At 40.8% G+C, this 18,972-nt stretch overlaps 1 protein-coding gene across 1 annotated transcript in view; it reads left to right on the top strand.

Moving 5' to 3' along the window:
- Nucleotides 1-7,159: 7,159 nt before the first annotated feature.
- FRS2 (fibroblast growth factor receptor substrate 2) overlaps nucleotides 7,160-18,972 on the top strand; it is a 59,279-nt gene continuing 47,466 nt past the window's right edge. Inside the window, exon 1 of the mRNA XM_064449357.1 lies at nucleotides 7,160-7,336. The gene's annotated coding sequence lies outside the window, so the exon portion shown is untranslated. The remainder of the gene's footprint in view (nucleotides 7,337-18,972) is intronic.

The following is an 18,972-nucleotide window of genomic DNA, read 5'->3' on the forward strand; positions in this document are numbered from 1 at the left end:
AACTCCTTCTTCAGCAGTAACAGCATATGTAGAACTTACCAGTAGGCACATATAATTAAGATTGGTTTTGCCTGTACACATTACTTTATTGAAATTACGTATTTATTGAGACTGAATCTCAACTTCTAGTTTAACATCCATGCTGCTCAGCAGAACAAGATCCTTTTGCAACTTCTTGCTGTCAGCTTCATACTCCACTGCTGTAAAGGATTTTGCATCAGCAGCAAACTCTGCTGCTTCCTTACTCACTCGCTTTCCAAGACCATTTCTAAGTATGCTAACTAGTGCAGGTCCCAGCATGAACCCCTGTGGGAGTCCAATAGTAACTCTCCCGCAGTGTAAAAAAAATTTCTGTTTATTGCTACCCCATGAACCCTTCTCTTTCAGCTAGTTACTAATTCACAGGACAGCCTTCCTTCCTTACTTAGGACAGCTAATGTTCTTTAGCAGCACTGGTGAGAGACCATGCCAAAAGCTCTTTTGAAATCACTACAATGAATATATCACCCTGGTTTATCAGTTTGTTGATTTCATCAAAGAACTTCATAATTATGACAAAGTTTCTCTACCTACAAAAACCCATGTTGACTTTTCCATAGTCTGACGTATTTGTCTGTATGCTGAAGCCTCACCCTAGCTCTTGGATTTGCTTGTGTCACCTGAGACAAGTCTCAGTGACTACACCAGTAAGAGGACTCAGATGCTGAAAATGAACAGTTATGATCCTTAAATCCCAAATGACTGCCTTCAAAATTCTCATCCAGATGCTTTCCAGCTATGGAGGTGCTTACATTCCACAAATTCTTATTTCAGTGAGGTTCCCAAAACATCCCTTATGGCTAATTCTGCTCCTAAAGGTCCAGCCCAGATACTCACAAACTAGTTCCGTGGCTAGGATTAAGGAAGCTGTAATAACTGTATGATGGTTATAGAACACCCCAAGTGAAGGAAAATATTAATTTTTATGTTCACAGACTAAGGATGTCCCCGATGTCCCCCACAATCAGAGTTTTGGGATTTCTGATCACTGAACTATAGGAAAAGGACAGGATGGTTTCTCCTACCCTTTATATGTTCACGTCCTGTATAAAGGGCCCGCCTTAGGCATCTAACATGAAAGAGTACTGAAGTGATCTCCAAGTAGAGCAAGCAGCTCCTTCCATCTCAGTTAGTTGTGAGGATGTTGAGAGACACCCTTTTAAGTTTTGCAGCTGTACTCACCTGCCTGCTCTGCCTCTACGTTGAAACACCTCCCATGTAGCTGTGTTGGCAAAATGGACTATTTGTCCGTGTCCCAGTTATGAACTTGCAGTATGGACCTAAGTTAACATTCCTGAATTTGCACTGTAGTGGCTGAAGCAGGTGCACACGGTCCATCTGCTGATTTTCCAATCGCAATCGTAATACCTGCTCATGGAACACAGATGCAAGCCCAGCATCTTACAAGATTCTCTGGCACTAAGCCCCCCCCGCCCGTGACTTCAGTCACATAAATGTTATTGGCCTTTCACTGTGAAAAGTTTAGCCAGCTTCTTGTTCAGAGTGGATCCCACATGATCCTATTCCTCTGCTTGCTTCTGCCACATACCATATAGGAAACCTGGATAGAGAACTAGTTGCAATTGATTTCACCCAGCAGCAAGGTTCTTCATTGGTAACTGCCACAAATCAGAGCACTGCAGGACCAAGACCCTCTGTAGACCTAATCCACACTGCCTTGTAAGTAAAATGAAACTTTATTTCTTCTCTTGTAAAGGAAACATAGAAATAATTCCACTAATGCTAATGAAGTATCAACTAAAACAATGACAAATGCCCTAAGAATACCTAAGTAGTTATTCACTCAATGAATAAATAAACAAGGCAAATGGCACTTGCTGCACACAGAGATTTAAAATAACCAGCTGTTTTCTCCTGTGAGAGGCATCTATTCTGTGTCCTGAACGAGGAAGGGGCAAAATAGAAAAATGGTGTATGATAGGCTAATTAAGTCTATCCTACTTTGTGCCCACATGGGAGTAAAAATTATAGTTGCACAAGTTGCCTAATTTTTAAAAGTCTGACAATGTGACAATGCTCTTTGAACACTGTTTTGTACATAGTACATAGTCAAGCATGCACAGTTCTGAGGCCCTGAAAATCTGAAATACAAAGGGGTAAAGTAAGGACATAGCAACAATATTCATTTGGAATTTCCTTGCTTTTGTCAGCTGAAGTCAGATCTTGAATGTTATTGCAACATACTGTAGGTTTTTTTGCATTTCATTAGATTTACATCCCACTTGGTTATCACAGTCTAGTTGGAAACAGACGTGTACATTCTACAGTCAACACACCGATCCTCCTCCTGGGAAACAGCCAGCAAGAAGTTACAGGAACTGTGTATGGCAGCCTTTGTTAGGGGAATGAGAACAGTTCAATTTGGTTAAGCAGAACATTCATTTGTGAGGAGAACTGAATTTGTATATATACTTGGGAGGCTCAAGAGGCAGCTTCGCTTGCAATGACGTTTTTCAGGCTTTCAATATTCAAACAGTAAGGGACCAAATATCTAGTATGTCAAGGAGTAAAACACATAGTATCTCAGACAGCAAGCTCAGCCTAAAATAAGGTCAGAGAAAATACCTAAGTTTAAAATTACGGTTTTGCAGCTCATTGTATTGTCTTTTAAAAGTCTACCGACCAACTGCCACAGCGACAAGTATTCTCTCCTTCACAGTACATTACCTAGAGCTCACAGATCCTTTACATGTGTCAGTGGTATATTTGTACAAGAACAAGACATCCAAGGAAAACCAAATTACAATACAAACAGCCATCTGAAGAATTCCAGAACAACTGCTCCACTTTTCCTTGGATATTACAAGAATAAAAGCAGAAGGTTTGACATATTCCAGGAGACATTTCAGGAAAAGCTTCACTATGTGAATTAAAATGTCCAGCTGCAACACACCTTTATTTACTATTGGATTGAAATGTCTTTTTTTTTTTAATTTTCACCTGAAATGTTGACAACTTAACTAACGATGACATCATTCAATGAAGTAGTGAACTACTTCACTGTTTAAGTTATAGGTAAAATATGGGTAAAAATGGTTTAAATTATGGGCTCAATCTTGTACTTTCTTCTGAAAAAGACTATTAACTTCACCAGGGTGCTGTTCTTTCCTAAGAAGTGCAGGATCAGGCCATAAGTGGATGCTGCATAGCCCTTACTGTACGTAGGGGCTTTGTTCAACTGTGAAAACAAAAACATCTTGATTTATATACAAAGGGTCATTCTACTTAGCGCGCCACATGAGGGGAGGCAGAATGTGACGTGACTGGCGTTACTCTGTTCTGTTAGCACACCAAGTCCAACTGTCTCTCTTTGTAAATCTGTTTTCCAGCTCCTGAAATGTAATTATAGACTGAATGTGTGGGTTTTTTTAAAAAGAAGTTTTTGTTATAGCATCACATGGATTTTGGAAAGGTGAGGGTCAGAATAAAATTACACTCTAGGTAGCCTCTTACAGCAGAGAGAGAGAGCGAGCTTCTGTACCACATTGCAACCAGAAACATGCTTTCACTGCTGAGTCATAAACCCCGAAAGACAGTATTTCTAATAGAGCCCGCACCTACAGCTGGGTTAGGTGGTGCCTATAGCAATATCAAAGGCCTTCTTTATTACAAAACAAAGTGACTGCAAAGTTCTATGAATTGTCATAAGGCTGTTGCTATGGTTTTATTTTTAAGGGAAACTCTCCTATATTTACTTCAAGAGTGGAATTTATAGTTAAAACATTAAGGATCTGAATCAGTATCCATCTCCAAAAATACACCCAGGCTTCATGCTGTGGTACAGACATCTCATAGCTATCAGAAGAAACTTCCCTGATGAGAAGACAAACTATACATGAAATGGGATAGGTTCCAAAGTTCTTGGAAAGAAGAAATATAACTCCTTCACTTCATACCCTTGAGAAGTTTGTTGCCATGCATCTCTGAACAACATATAAAAGGCAACTGCAGAAACACAATGCAGAATTTGGCATTCTATTCACCAAGAGTCCCCTCTTTGTCAGGCCCAGGCATTAAGAAAGAATCCAAGATAAATAAGTGAGCACTTTCTTAATCAGATAAATCTGCTATTATAATGTTGTATGTGACTTGACTGCTCTCTTGCATACAGAACTGAATACTGCCTAAATCAACAAAGATCACAGGCAAAAGCACTTGACCTGCGAAGCCCAAATTTCAGGACAAAACCCACCACAAAATGTTGGTACCATCTTGTAAGAATCCAGGAACTGGAACAAGAGGGGTCTGTGAACCAACACTGAAATACATTAGGACAGTGAAATGAGAACTTCTGGAAATACAATCTACAGTATATCTGACACAGTTCAATGTTATTTCCTCTTCAAAGACTAACAATTTTTTCAAAATATTTATATGATCTTCTAATTTTTAAATAAAAAGGTGTTAACCTGAAAATTTTCATTTGTGGTGAAAATGTCATTAATAATAAAGGAGTAAATTCTAATTAGTACTAAAATGTAACACCTCTAAAGTGAACATTTAATTTGTAAACCAGTTATGAATCAGAGAATGATGAAATGTACAATTTCTTTTGTTCTCTCAGAAAAGCCATGCATTTAGCACATGCAGTAGCCACTGTATAAGAAATATAAGAAATGCCCAGGCAAACAAATGGAAATGTTTAGCTATTAAAATAATAATTTTTAAATTTTAGCTAAGGGCTAACCACTTACAGAAAAGCTTCAAGGGTGGCAGCAACATATAATTTTTAAAAAGCTATAGTGAAACAACAGAGGAGGTGCTTGACTCCAAAGTTCTAAGATATAAAGAAAGTTCAGGAAGATCTAACAGAATTGAAGATGGCAGCAAAGGATTTAAAGCACTGTAAGTTCATAATTTGCAGAAGTCTGCAAGCAGCTATGCAATCTTTGAAAGACTAGCAATCCATATAGCATCTGGATGGAGCTGCAATAATCTCAATTTTGGATGACAAAAATGATTGCAGATATGACCAGTGACCAGTATGTCACAGATCCAAAAGATCTATGAAGTGAGAAAGTGAAGGAACAACACTTGTGACCAGTTAGAAATTCCCAACAGAAATGAGACACAGCAAGGTCTTAATAAGCCAGAAAACCACCTGGAGAAAGATATCTAACATCCACAGATCACAGCAAAGCCCCAGTATCTAAGTACACAGTTGGTCTGTCAGTAAACCTGGGTCACCTGGGTAAGATAACGCTCAGGTAAATGGTGATGTTCACTGTGACAGGTGAACAAAACCAGCACTTCACCTTTGATGAAGACATTGAACTTGACTGCCAAAGAGACACTATGCCATCCGGGTTTAATAGAAATCCTGACATACAGTTTAACTGCAGTCATTCACATGAGCTGGTGAAGGCATGGTGAGAGCTAGAGGGAGTAGAAAAAGAAATAAATGACCCAGCAGAAGAGACATGTGGAGACTTTATTCCTCGCTCATCCAGATGCTGCTGAGAAAGGCTATGGAAAAACTGCAGTGTACAAATACTTGTATGTCAACTCACAGGTCAAGATCAACAACTGAAGCCAAGCAGACTTTAAGGCAAGCCTGCGTACCAGAGGACCTGAAGATCACAAGAAATCCTGCAGATGTTTGGACTAAGAACAGCTTGTTGCTTTGTAGCTCACTGCTCCATTACACTGATGTGCAGTATGTTAGATGGCAGGGTTTGCTATGTGACTTCACACATTACGTGACTCAGCTATAGGAAAATCCCATTCCCTCTGCTTTATCCTTCCAGCTCTCTGAGCAGTGACTCAGACGCACAGAAGCCAAGAGCTGCAGTGGTACAAACGTTAAACCACAGCAGTGCTCCCTCCCCCCCTTTCATTTTAGATATTGTCACCTTTCTAGCAGGTCCCTCTGAAGAAAATCTCTGCATGGACTTCAGCTTCTCCAACTCTCACACAATCTACGGGTTAAATGAATATGGGGGTAGTGGAATACTGTCATCCATTTGCTTCTGCTACAAAGCAGCAACAGTCAAGGGAAGGGAAGAAAGGTGACTGACTGTCAGAGCGATTCTCCATTCTCCCTGCCAAAGACTTTAGATAGTAGAAACACAGTCAAAACATGAGTTGCACAACCCCTGTGAAAGTAAGATACATAGGCAGATCAGTTCCATGACGTAATTAGGTGTGAGGCATTGTTTAGTGGAGAGGTCAGAAGTCAGAGCGAGGCCAAAGCAGCTAGAGAGCAAGACGAAAACATACGTAGTGTGACCTGAGCCAAAGTTGTAACTTTTGCATGGGTTGCTCTAACTGCGAGCAGTGTGGTTGATTTGTGCGTGTGCTGGGACATCAATTACACGTTCAAGTTTAATTGAGATTACAAGGTCTTCTGGCCAAAGAGCTGCCACACATATTGGTCTATAAACAGTCAGCAGGCAAGACGATGTATGGGTAGCAACAGTGAGAGCAAATGCACGGTGTTTTTTTGCACTGGCTAACAGGAGCGCAAAGTGTTTCCACAAAACTGTGCAAGACGCAGGCGTGGCACCTTCCCTCATTCTTCTTATTGTTTCCCACGTTTCTTTTCACAGCATCTTTGTTGTTGATACGCACGCCGCCTACCTTCGCTGTCAGTCGCACGCAGCGTCCTTTCTGAGAACAGCGGCTGCAGATCAATCACGGCAGCGGCGTCTAAAATAAACGCCGCGACGGCGTGTACAGCTCAACCGGCGGAGGCTGCCCTCCCAAGAAATTTCAAACAAACCACACCAAACCAACTAAGCCAATCCTTTCCAACGCCGTGCGCGCAATTACAGGTTTAATTTTTTCTTTCTTTCTTTTTTTTTTTTCTTTACCTGAGAAACCAGTAAGACCCGCTTCGTGGCCGCCTCCCTCATAGCTGGGGCCCCGCTGCGCCGCCCTGAGGCGCGCTCTCCGCTGACCGCCGCTTACCGGGGGCCGGGGCCGGTGACGGGCCGGGTGACTGACAGACCGGGTGACAGAGCTGCCGCCGTTTAACGGCGCGCGCGCCCCCAACGGTTCCCCGCGGCTCGCGAGCAACCCAGCCCGTCGCTGCCTCCCACCCCTCTCCCGGCCGCTGCCCCCGGAAGGCGATCGCGCCGTGCCCCGGAAGTTGTGGCGGGCAGAGTCCGGCCCAGAGCGAGGCCCTGTTGCCGCCGCCGCCGCCGCTGTCGGGAGGCGCAGCCGTTACCCACGGCGCGGCGCAGGGCGGGGCGGGGCCGTGCGGGGCCGCCGTCGCGCCCGTCACAGGCGGCGCGGCCGGCTCGGCGCGGCGGCCAGCGCGGAGCTGATGGTGGAGGTGAGTGCTGGTTCCCCCCCCCACCCCGCTCACTCCTCTACCCCGACCCCGCGGGAGGGGGCGGCGGCAGAGGCTCCCGGGGCTGGGCCCGTGGGCGGGAGCAGCCCCATATGTCGCCTCTTCCCGTGGGAGCCGGGCTGGGACGTGCCCTGCGTCCCTTCCCGGTCCGAGGTGTGGGTCCGGGGTGCGGGGGGTCGCTGTGGGGGCGAGGGGGGGGTGCGGCTGGCGGCTTCTCCCCCGTCATCCCCGGGGCGGGGAGTGCCGGGGCACGCCGGGGCGGGGGTGGGCTGCGGGCGGGGGTTGCGTGTGGGCGGGGGAGGCCGTGGGGGGATCACCGCCCGGCTCCGGGACCGGGGGGGCGGGAGCGCAATGTGAGCTTAAAAGCAAAAGAGGAGCCGGTTCCATCCGTCCTGGCTGTCGCCCAGCCCGACCCTCACCGCCCGCCTCCTCCAGGCTTGGTGCTTCCCATCGTTCAGCCTCTTCGCGTGCGACCTGTCAAGCGCTTGCACCTTCCTCCGGGCCGGCAGCTCCTGCCACATGCCTCTCGGGACAAGCGCCTTCCCTGCCCCGCGTCGCTGAGGGAGGCCAGGGGCTTGCGAGGGGCGAGCCCCGAGGCTTACCGAGAGCCCTGTTGGGTCAGGGGTTGGGGCCAGCGGACGGAGCCTCCCCAGGGGCAGGGGGTTCTCCGAGCGGTGCTGAGCGCGTGTGGATGAAAGCGATACCTAGCCTACTTGCTCGTCCTTTTTAAACTCCCTTTTCTCTGACATACCCCTATGTACGAATGTAGTAAGGGTAGGTCTGACGAATCACAAAGGTCAAAAGGTGTCTCGGTACTCGTTTGGCTCGGTTCTCCGTCTAAACTTGATTTTCTGGAAAGTGAAAGCATATTTTGTCATCTTCCTGGTCGCTGCATCTTGTTCCACGATAACGCATAAGAAGCGATCGTGTTATGATTAGAAATCACTAGGAAAGTTGTTGGACCGTGGATTGAAACTAATACCGCTACTGCAGTGGATACACACTGTAGAAATCAGGGTTGATTTTAGTAAGTGTTGAAAAAGTTGTCAACTGTGGTTTTGATAATATTTTTAAAAAGTTTTTTATTTGTGTCTTTTTTGAATAGTCTTTGAATTTTTTTAGCTTTCTTTTGACTTAAAGTGCTAGTGATAATGTGACATTTAGTGTAACGAGCAAAAAAGTTTTCTGAATAAGTATTTTTTATCTTTCTTTAATGGTGTTAATGTTAGCAGTAATTCTGTATTATGACTCTGTAATTAAATCTGCTCTACTAGCTCTAAAACATATTGGTATTTAGGGGAATGAAAAGCTAATTTTTTTAAGATTTACTGCTGTGTTAAAAGTAATTTGGTATTAAGACACATGGATTCAGATCCATTAAGCATCCTGTTTTCTTGTTAAAGTCAGCAGAACTTTCAGGGAAGTTTGTCTGTTTTCCTTGATTAGCAAGTGCATTTGAAAAGCACACCTGTCTATGCCTGCATAAAAAGGAACCTGTATCAGTATAAATCACCAGTTCAAGTCCAAAAACTCTTAGCTCCATTCTGAATGGAAAGTGATTAAGGATGTTATTCCTTGACTTTGATTGCCTGAGTTTATTTGTCTCTGTGTCAAGAATGCTTTGAAAACGCTTGTTGAAACAATGCGCCAGCAGTTGTCTGTATATCTGGTTGAATGTCTTTCTAAGGTTTTGCTCACTTTCCAGTTCAGTGCCTTGTCTTAAATGTTGGTGGGGAGTTGTAGTCAAAATAAACTGTTCTCACTTCTGTGTAATTCTTACAGGCAGAGTAGTTTGGAACGCTTTTTCATCACACAAGAAATTTCTGTTAAAGAGGAGAAAGGTTGTCTTAAATTGCTGCATTGGGCAGGTGGTTGTGGAAGAATCTATCTTTGTCAGAAAAGGAGAGTTTCATAAGCTGGAAAAATATCCTATATGGCACTCGGGAAGACTGTTTTGCAGATACATGAATCTGATCCTGCACTTCAGTTACACAGATCTTAAACTGTAATGTTGATATGTTTTGTCTTTTGAATTGATAGGATTCTGTTTCTTTGTTAACTGGATGAACATAAATATATTTACTTGCCGTGGAAGCAACTCCCTGCTAAATCTAACAATCCAGTAATGAATTCTATTGTTTGGAAGTTAGCAAGATTATTTCTAACAGTCTGTCTGTACTCCTACTTACGATACTTTACTGTTCAAAAATTAGCTTGGAAGTAGCTGTATCCATATTTGTTAGGGCTCTGATTCTGAACTTGTTGAAATGAATTTTCTTCACTTCTGTGACCATTGGGTCTTATAGTTTAAACAAAACAACTTTTTGAATGAAATTCACACCTGAGCAGAGAGGTTTATAAGATCACTTTAATCAGCTGAATGATTGTTTAAATGCCTTGGAAATACTAAGCTACAGTTAAGGTGATACTTAACATGACTGCATTGGTTTTATTATGTGTGTGTTCTTCCTATGCAAATATCTGAGGTGATTTAATCAGTGCTGTTTAAAAGACTATCTGGTGAAAGTATCATTAAGTTAGAGTAGCTAATGCTCTATCTTCATTTTATTAAACATGAAGAGCAAACCTGTTTAATGCAGTGAACTGGCCTCACTTCCTGCTGCTTGTGCCCAAGTAGACTATGGCTGCTTAGGTTTCTGAAAAAAAAAGGGATGAGGTTTAATCTTAGGAACAAATTACTTAAAAATAATCATGTCCAGCTGCTCTGGCAAGTTTAAATTGAAAATGTGGCGGTGTATGAGTGTGTTTCCACAGTGTCGTAAGCCGATCAAAATTGGACCTTTTGCCTTCCCAGCCTTCGAGGAAGAAGGCTTCCTTGTGCCATTAAGGACTGCACTGGGAGCTGGTTCAGGAAGCCAAATGGGCTGAAAACTAGCAATTTATTTTTTTTTTTAGTTAGTTTTTAATTGACTCAGCACCCTGACCCGACTCACCCTGCAGCTGCATACCTGTCAGTGGCTGCATGAGCGAAGAGATGGGATCCAAGAGAGGGATGGGAAGAGTTGGCGCTGCATAGGCCTGAACCTGCGAGGCTGACGTTACGGGACTCCAGCCTGCAACCTACTGCTTTGCATAGGCGTACAGCTGGCATCGACCAGCTCCACCATTGAAAAACATGGTCCTGTTTGTTTCCACCCCGCTCTGCTGCTTCCTCCTTTGTGCAGGCAAATACTTGTATGGTTATGTGGTGAACTGGGTTGAGGTTTGTACTAACTTGGGGGAGGGGCAGGGAGGGGAGGGTTAGGTTTAAGCTGGATCAAGTTTGCTGCACAAACATTTGTGCTGGCACAAAGATGGGGGTGGAAGCAAGCAGTAAGGGGAGCAGGGTGTGTCAGTTGCTTTTGGTGACAGTGACACATCATGCCAGTTTAAAGTATATTCTGTGCTGGCCTGATTCAGTGAGGTTAAGCTGGTATGGCACTGAGGGTTTGAATACATTGTTCAGTTATGGTGCATGGGCATATTTTACCTCTAGGACCCCTTAATCCGTGGCAGCGTGTCTCTGATTTAATGATGTACTTTGAAGGGATTTTGAGGGAAGAATCTGGCCTTTGATATAGTAACTCATTTTATTAGTGTTTTTTTTTGGTACCTATTGTTTCATTTAGTGGTACTTAATGGGAAAAATATGCCCCTGTTTATAACTGCTGTTCATCCATCAAATTCTTGAAACAGTGAATTTGTTCAGCGTGTATATTGAGTTTTTAAATTTAAAAGACTAAAGTCAGAAAAGATAGTGATCAGTGTCCACTAGGAAAACTGCAAGATATTTTGCAGTAATAAGAAAATTAAAAAACCCAGACAAACAAACCTATAAAAATTATGAGGCTGACCTAAGAGACACAACTTGACAGATTTCTAGGAGGCAGTACGTGACTTTTCTTAAGTAATTCTTTAATGGTTAGTGGTTTTCAAAATCTCTCTTAAGGCTTTCAGGCTATCACAGAAGTTGTACTTAATGTTTCAGGATATGGATAGGCATTGATTTTTAAAAAAAAAAACCAAAAACAACACATCTAGGAAGATTGCAGATACTGTGCCCCCCAGCCTTTTGTCTCTACTGCTGTGCCATAGATTGCCATCCTTAATGATTCTTTCCACCAAAAAAGCTGTATGCGGTGTTATGTGCTTTAGGCGTTATCAGCACTTAAATGGACAGTATTAGCTCAATCTACCTTCACTGGTCAGGTACCTTGATTAATTTTTCTTTAAGTGGATTAGTGTTTTCTTAGACAATTCACTCTGCAAATCTGTATCGATGGTAACCTCTCTTTGCTGGGTGGCCATTAGTAACTGTGGCTGGAAGAGGTGACCTATCTGCAGCTTCTCAGTGACGTTTTCTGAAACAAACGTAATAGGGTTTATTTTTGTCTGCTACCAAATGCATTTTTTCTTCAAAGCTATTTGAGGAGCTGTTGACCAAAAACTGCTGTCCAGAGATGTGTAATTTCACACAGCGTATGCAGATGATATTTTAGTCGTGTGTAAGTTGTAGAACAGCAGTCTTTATATAACAGACTTTGAATTTTCTGCTCTTAATCATCATCTTTTCTTATTGGCCTTTCTGTGTAATCAGTGTCAGATGTGAACATTCTTTTTGAGCTTGAACTGGTGATAAACTGGTGTGTGGTGTTTTCTCGCGTAGGTATGTATGCATATAAGCGTGTGTGTGTATATGTCATGTATTCTCCAAGTATAATGTACTCTTCAAAGTTTCCTCTTCACTGCTTCTGGCAAGGTGGCGACAATCACGACAACCAATTTAGTTCACTCTTTATTGAGGCGCATCTTCCTAGAGTCCTGAGATTCTCCAGAATTTCAGTCTTTTCCTCAAGCTTGAAATGACAACAGAAATAATTATTCCTTGGCTTTAATAAAAAGAACTAATAACTTATTTCTGATGTTTATAAAACAAAATTTCATGATTATTGCATGTTTGGGACTGACTATATGCATTCTTTTCTAATTAGTGGAAATGGCATTGTGATTACTAAATGTTTTCTTCTCTTGTCTCAGAATACTTTAACTTTGTCTCATTTGTTCTTCTTCTGAAATGCCTTCACATCCATATGTGGGGTAGTGAAATGAGAAGCTTCTTGCCACGTGAGCAATACTTAATCTGTCACTGGCTTCTCAGGAGGTCCAGTATAATCCCTAAACTTTTTGGCTGAATCTCAGTCAACAAAGTAATACTAATATCTGTGTTAGGGAAAATGTTCCTCTGAATTACTGCAAGTGTAAAATGGTGGTGTTGCATGTCATTGCTATCATAGCCACCTTTATTGACTTCAGCTTCAGAATCAGCCACAACTGATAGGCCTGCCACTTCTTCTCACAGAACTTTTCTGATGTAAAGGTTCAGGTTCAGTACTGGGTGTTGGTAAAAACACCTCTGTGTTGGTACCTTTTTGAAATGGGATTTTAACAAAAAGATCCCAAAGGTAGGTTTTTAGCTTATCCTTTTTCTTTTCCTTTGTGATAAGTATGTATCTTATGGCAAAGGTACTCAGGTATTTCTTGCTATTCAGCTTTTTATTGTCCGTGTGTCTGTTACTTTTCTGTTGAGGAAAACGTGATTCAGAAATACCATATGAATTGTCTGTGCTTGTAATTAAAGCTGAGAACTATAGGGCAGTTGACACATCTGAAATAGTGATGGTTTCCCTGGACTGTACTCCAAACTCAGGAGAGGCTGGGGTACCGTGTTTTCAGTCTGAAGAACTGACTTCTTTCCTTTGGCTTTTCTTCATAGTGATTTTGGTCCTGGCAGGGTTGAGATGCGACTGCTGTCATTCATACAGTGGTGACGGTTACTGCAAACCACTGATCCGTTACTGTGTGCTGACTCAGTGGTGAAAAGTTGCTTTAATTTCTTGCCTTTTCAAGGGTAAAATAGACTCACTATCCCATATGCGGGTACCTGGATTCCTGTGTTTCTAATGGAAGATACAGAACTTGGATCTATCTCTCATTGGAGCTGCAGTTTCAGCTGGTGTGTTGGTAATTCCACTGTTTTCCCATGGCTGCTGCCGAAGGAGTTAAACTGCATAGCAGTTCTGATCTGTTGGGATTATTACTCACCTTGACACAAAGAATTTTCTTTCAAGTACATTTTCTTAAATGCTTTGGGCAGTGGTACTATCTTCTTGTGTGTTAGTATGACACCTGGCACAATATGCAGGTGGGGGCATTTCATTCTTACCATAATTTGGTCAGTAAAAGTGATTGTAGTAATAACGCTTGTTTAGAATCATAGAATATCACCAGTTGGAAGGGGCCCATTGTGTGAACATTGGTAAGATATTAATCAGCATAATATTAGATATATTTTTGGGATGGAATGTCTTTGTGACTTGCAAGATGTTTGACAGGGTGAAGAGTTGTTTGGTTTTGCCATGCCTTAGGACAGTGTGACATCTCTTTCTCAAATGGAGATGTTGAAGCAGTAGCTTTGAAGGGGAAACTCCCACTATTCCTGCCCACCCACCCTCCACCCTCCCCCCCCCTCCAGGAAATGCAAACTTGGGTTTATATATAAGCTTAAAGTGAAAAATGAGCGATCTAGTGCTGTGTTCGATCTTGGTAGCAATGTATCTTATCTTGAGCTTTTCTGGAATGACAGCAGTAGCTTTTTGCTTAGCTGCACAGCAGAGCAAAACAGAGCTGACTGCAGCAGTTATCCTTCAGACATGTCTAAATTTTTCAGTCTATTTATGAGTATCAACAAACACTTTGTGCATACTTTCGCCATGCGTTGAATGCTTCTATTTTCCTTTAATTTAGCTTAAAACTAGTAATGGAATTCCTGAGGTTTTGCAAGGAATAGCTCTTGGCAAGCCTAGAGTTTTGAAACCAAAGGCGAATTAAGATACCAAGCAAACACAGGGAGGGCTACTTCTTCAGGGAAGTATGTTAAGATTCTTCCAGCATCTTAGAGTTTGTTGTATTTATGTTTTAAAAAAATAGATATCTATTTGAATTTCTCCTTTAAAGCACAGTTGTTGTTACTTTTCTTTTAAAACAACCTCTTACTGGAACACAGGGGGACGTTTTTTTTTCCCTTGATGTCACTCAACAAGTTTAGCCTTTTCAGCCAACCTCTGGAAGTAGAGGGTGTAATACTCCTTTCTTTGTAGCTGTCTGTATTTTTCAGTAACTCAAACACTGATTGAAGCATGTAATTAGAGTACAAATAGTAGTTTAAATAAAATACGCTCTTGTTTTTAAATCACCATAATAATTGTAATTGAAAGGAGTTGTTGGTACGCATCTGTCAGGTGGTACAATAATACAGTAAAAAAAATTTACATTTTCAAAGTGTAGTTGTGCTTCTTATAAAGCATATAGCTAAACCGATTTAGCTTTGTGGGAATAAGATGGGATAAGAGGTATGGAAACCTCCCTGGCTGTCACAGCCTTGTCCATCTTTGACATTGGTATGGCTTGCTGCAAACATCTTCCTTCTTTTATACTTTCTTCCCGCTAATCCTGAGGCATACCGCGTTTGTAGAAATCTTGCGTGCCATCTCCTTTATGTAGGTTACTGCATTTCTTTGTACAGTTTCGTGGCGTGATGTGCCTTCATTCAGTCCTCCTGCATTCCCTTGCAGTGTTTCTTATTATTGTAAACATTTTCAACGTCCCAGAGCTCATTATCATTCTCTCAAACTTAACTCATTTGCTCGCCGTTTACGATGCTGCTGACAGCGGTGTAATCCTCTTTCACCCAAGGCAGTTGGCTGGGAGTAGCCCTCTTTTTTTTTTTTTTTTTTTTTAAATTATTCTTCTCAAATCCACAGTCATGCTTTATTCATATCCTCCTTCTTCCTTGTCCAAACAACATTTTCAAGACCACGTTTTCTTTTTCTGTCTTTACAAATGAAGTTTAGGCTGGTATCTGTCATCTGGAGTACTTCAGGTACCTCCTCTGTCTTCTCCTGCTACTCCCATCTCTGCAAGCTGTTTAAAATACAATTTTTCAGTAGTCTGCTAGTATTCCTCATCAAGCTAAAGCTCATTGTCTTTGAATTCAAAGACCTGCATCTCATACTTCTGCATCATACTCTTGTTTTTCCCTGCTACTCTTGGCTCTCAAATTCCCCACCCCCTTTCCGCATCTCTCTGCTTAAGTTTCATGTCATATTCTTTACTTTGGTTTAAGAAACTTTTGAGTATAATTGTATGTTATGTATATTAATGCTACTACAAGAGAAAATGATTGCATCTCTGACTTTTCTTCATGGGTATTAGAGTACCCTGTTGTCTCTCTGCTTATACAGATGAACTACGTTTTTATCTACCAAAGCTGACAGGGATGCGTGTTACCTTTGGATCTTTTCTTATAGCGACCTTTGAAATGTATGTTGCTGTATATCTTCCAAATCTGGTGCACTTGTCTGATGACTCTACTTTTTACTTTGGGGTAAGCTAAGAGCACTGGTGGCATGCTTTAGACTCTGTTATGTGAGTACAGCATCAGATTTTGTGGACTCTTATTGTATGTGATTTCAGTTAGTAAATGTTTTTTTTCTGCACTTGGAGGTTTCTTTGAGGCAAATCAGATGTAATCTGATTATTTAGATGATACACAAATTGAATTAAACTGGCAATTAAAGTAGTATTAAGTGCCATGTCCTATACTTGACTTATTGCAGAACTAAAGCTAATATTAAACAGAGGTAATAAATTTTTATTAATAAGGAAAGCCAAGTGACTCTTAAATTTTTTTTTTTCATGTCTCATGAAACTTTGGGTCACAAGGTTTTTGAGTCATTGACTTGTGTTTTGGTTTGTTTGTTTTTTTAGAAAGTTAAACTTTTGGGGCTCCTCATTTGAATGGTTTTGGCTGGTAATACAATGAAAAAAATAAAACAATTATAATAGGAAAATCCATTTTAATATATGGCTTGCTATACCTTTCTTAGAAATGTGTTAGGTTAGTTGAATTAAATCACTGTGAATCTCCTCTGGGTCATAGCAGCTGCCTTGTGTTTTGTTAAAATCTACAGGGTAGGTTTTCATGTCTTGAAACTGAGTGTGCAGTGTATGTGTTACTCATCAATTTGTATTGCCATAAATATAAAAGGACTAGAGCAGTGGTAGCTTTAGTGTTAATTCTCTTAGGTATAAAAATAGTAATGCTGCCATAATGTTTCTGGATGTTTCAGATTGGTCTGTACAGTATTTGTGCAGCTAGACTGGAGGTAGCCTTAAATTCTTAAGTAATCGGCTTCTACTTCAAGATTCCTAGAAGCATTGAATTGGCAAGTGTTTGGATACTCTGTGTGAATGTGAATGCTTACCTCCTTATCTTTCTGATAGCTGTCTCTTTCTTCATTTACTGTATAAATTTTGGGTGATGGTATTCAGTTCCTGAGAGAACTTCACTTGGAATTTTGCTGGGAAGAATACCATTACATTAAACTTTGTTAAAAAGCATTTGGTTAAGACACTTTAGGTCTTAAAAAGTAACGAACGAGCTAGTATTAAATACAATATTATACAATAAATGGTGCTCTAAACTTGAACTTCATGGTATTTATTTAGTAGTATTATAATACTGTTATGCCTATATTGAGAGAAATTCAGAGTAATACATGCCTCTTGGTCAGTCCTGCACGTCCAGAGAGTGTTCCATTCCTAAAAATTGCTGGACTAGAAAAGAATGTATACAGGAAGGGAAAAAGGGAATGTGCTACATAGGCTTTAGACAAACTGTTTTCTTTTTTAATTTTTCTTCTCTCTCCTCCTTAATCTTTAGCAGGTAGGTAGATGGGAGAACCTTTCTTATCCAGTGCTTACATCCTCTCTCCCCAGATTCCAGAACTTTTTCTGGTAACAGAGGTGAGGAGGGTATTTCCAGCTGTTCTCTGGATCCTCAGTTCTAGAGCAATGTGTGTTTTGTCTTAGAGTCACAACATATACCAGAAACTTAGATAAGCTTCTAGTTTCTGTTTAAGTGTGTATTATGACTGTTACTTTAGGATACTTATGGCCACTTAGGGTCTTGAAATATTTCTACTAGTAAAGGGTAACAAAGTGCCCTTCAAAATCTAAAGTTATTTGTCTTGGATTTTCTGTGCATACAGTGAATGTGGATCATCTGAATTTGTTTTCTTTTACTATTACTTTAGTCCATAAGGGTCAGTACGTTTGCTTAATAAATATTTATTTCTTCCAGCTTCAGGTTTCTGTTAAGTCTCTATAAACTGGTCCCGTAGAGCACAACTTCATATGTCTGCTAAATTTAATTTTACTTCTCTTGAAGAGTTTCTTTCTTAATGTCGGCTGTAATATAGAATTCTATTTGTTAAAGGGAGGTAGCTTACTAATTTGGAATGGTATGTTTTTAAAATTGTTTCATATTAAAGTAAAAACTTGTTTAATGTTGCCGGTAGTGTGAAATTAAAAAGAAGACTAACCATCCAAAGGTTTGATTGTGCCAATAACATATCAGTTTAGCATTTTTCTGTGAATCCTTCACTGCTGATGTTAAAATTCGTCAGGAACGCTTATTTATACTAAAGCCTATCCCCTATCCTGTCTCTCCCCTTCAAAGACATAACCACCTGTGATTTACCCTGGGGCTTAGCCTAAGGCAAACTGAATGTTCATGTCCTGGATTAAATATTTGTGAAGTTTTAAGGTTCACAGGTACAAGCATGTAAAAAATTAATTGGCAAGCAGTTAAATTAAGTTTTATGTTCACATATCACCTCTGATAGCTTCCTGTACTGTTATCTATTGATAAGTAAATTGGAGTACAGGTTTCAGTGGCCCTTTATTTATTTAGATCCTGATTAACTTAAGATTCAGTGTAGCGTTTTGACTTCTCATTCAACTACAGGTGACAAAACTTAGCAAGATATGTAGGAAAAATAAGGTTCAACTTAAGCATGTGCTGGTCAGTTTGGAATTTACTTAAGCTCTCCTTAGGATGGATGATTTCTTTGTACTTGGGAGTAGGAAGATGTCTGAAGAGGAGGAAACCTGTTCGGCTGAGGCTTTGAGGACAGACTGAAATACTTAATGATAAGTAGTGTACTGTAGGGAAAGCTCTTAATAAAATGGTTAAAAGTTGACTACGATGAGATACTTTATGCTAATAAGTAGGATGATGTTAACCAGTTATGTGATATGTCAAACTGCTTTTGCATTGATTATAAGATGACTGGTTGCAGTAGTATTATTAGATTGATTTGCTCTTGTATTGACTTACAAAGTGAGCAGAGCATTATGGATGGTGCATTGGATTCTTAAGAAGTGTTCATCATAAGCACAAGTTTTTATATTATACATGAAATATGTAGTTTTAGGCTTTTAAAGGTAAGTATTTGTTTCAACATGCTATGCATTTAGTAGCTAATTATTTTGAAATTGACTGACAGTTTTTTATGAACTGCTGTAGTGCTTGATTACATACAGTTCCAGAGGTTTTTTCAAGAAAATAAACATATTTGAAGTAAGACTTATTTTCTAATCCTGCTGTTAGATGTCAAAATGTCTAGAAGAGATATTTCTTCATGTTGCTTTCCAACGACCCACATAAAAGTGTGTGACCTAGATGTGTGGGGCTTTTGTTTTTTCTTTTAATGGAG

This window comes from Phalacrocorax carbo, chromosome 1 (assembly GCF_963921805.1).
Source record: "Phalacrocorax carbo chromosome 1, bPhaCar2.1, whole genome shotgun sequence".
NCBI lineage: Eukaryota > Metazoa > Chordata > Aves > Suliformes > Phalacrocoracidae > Phalacrocorax > Phalacrocorax carbo.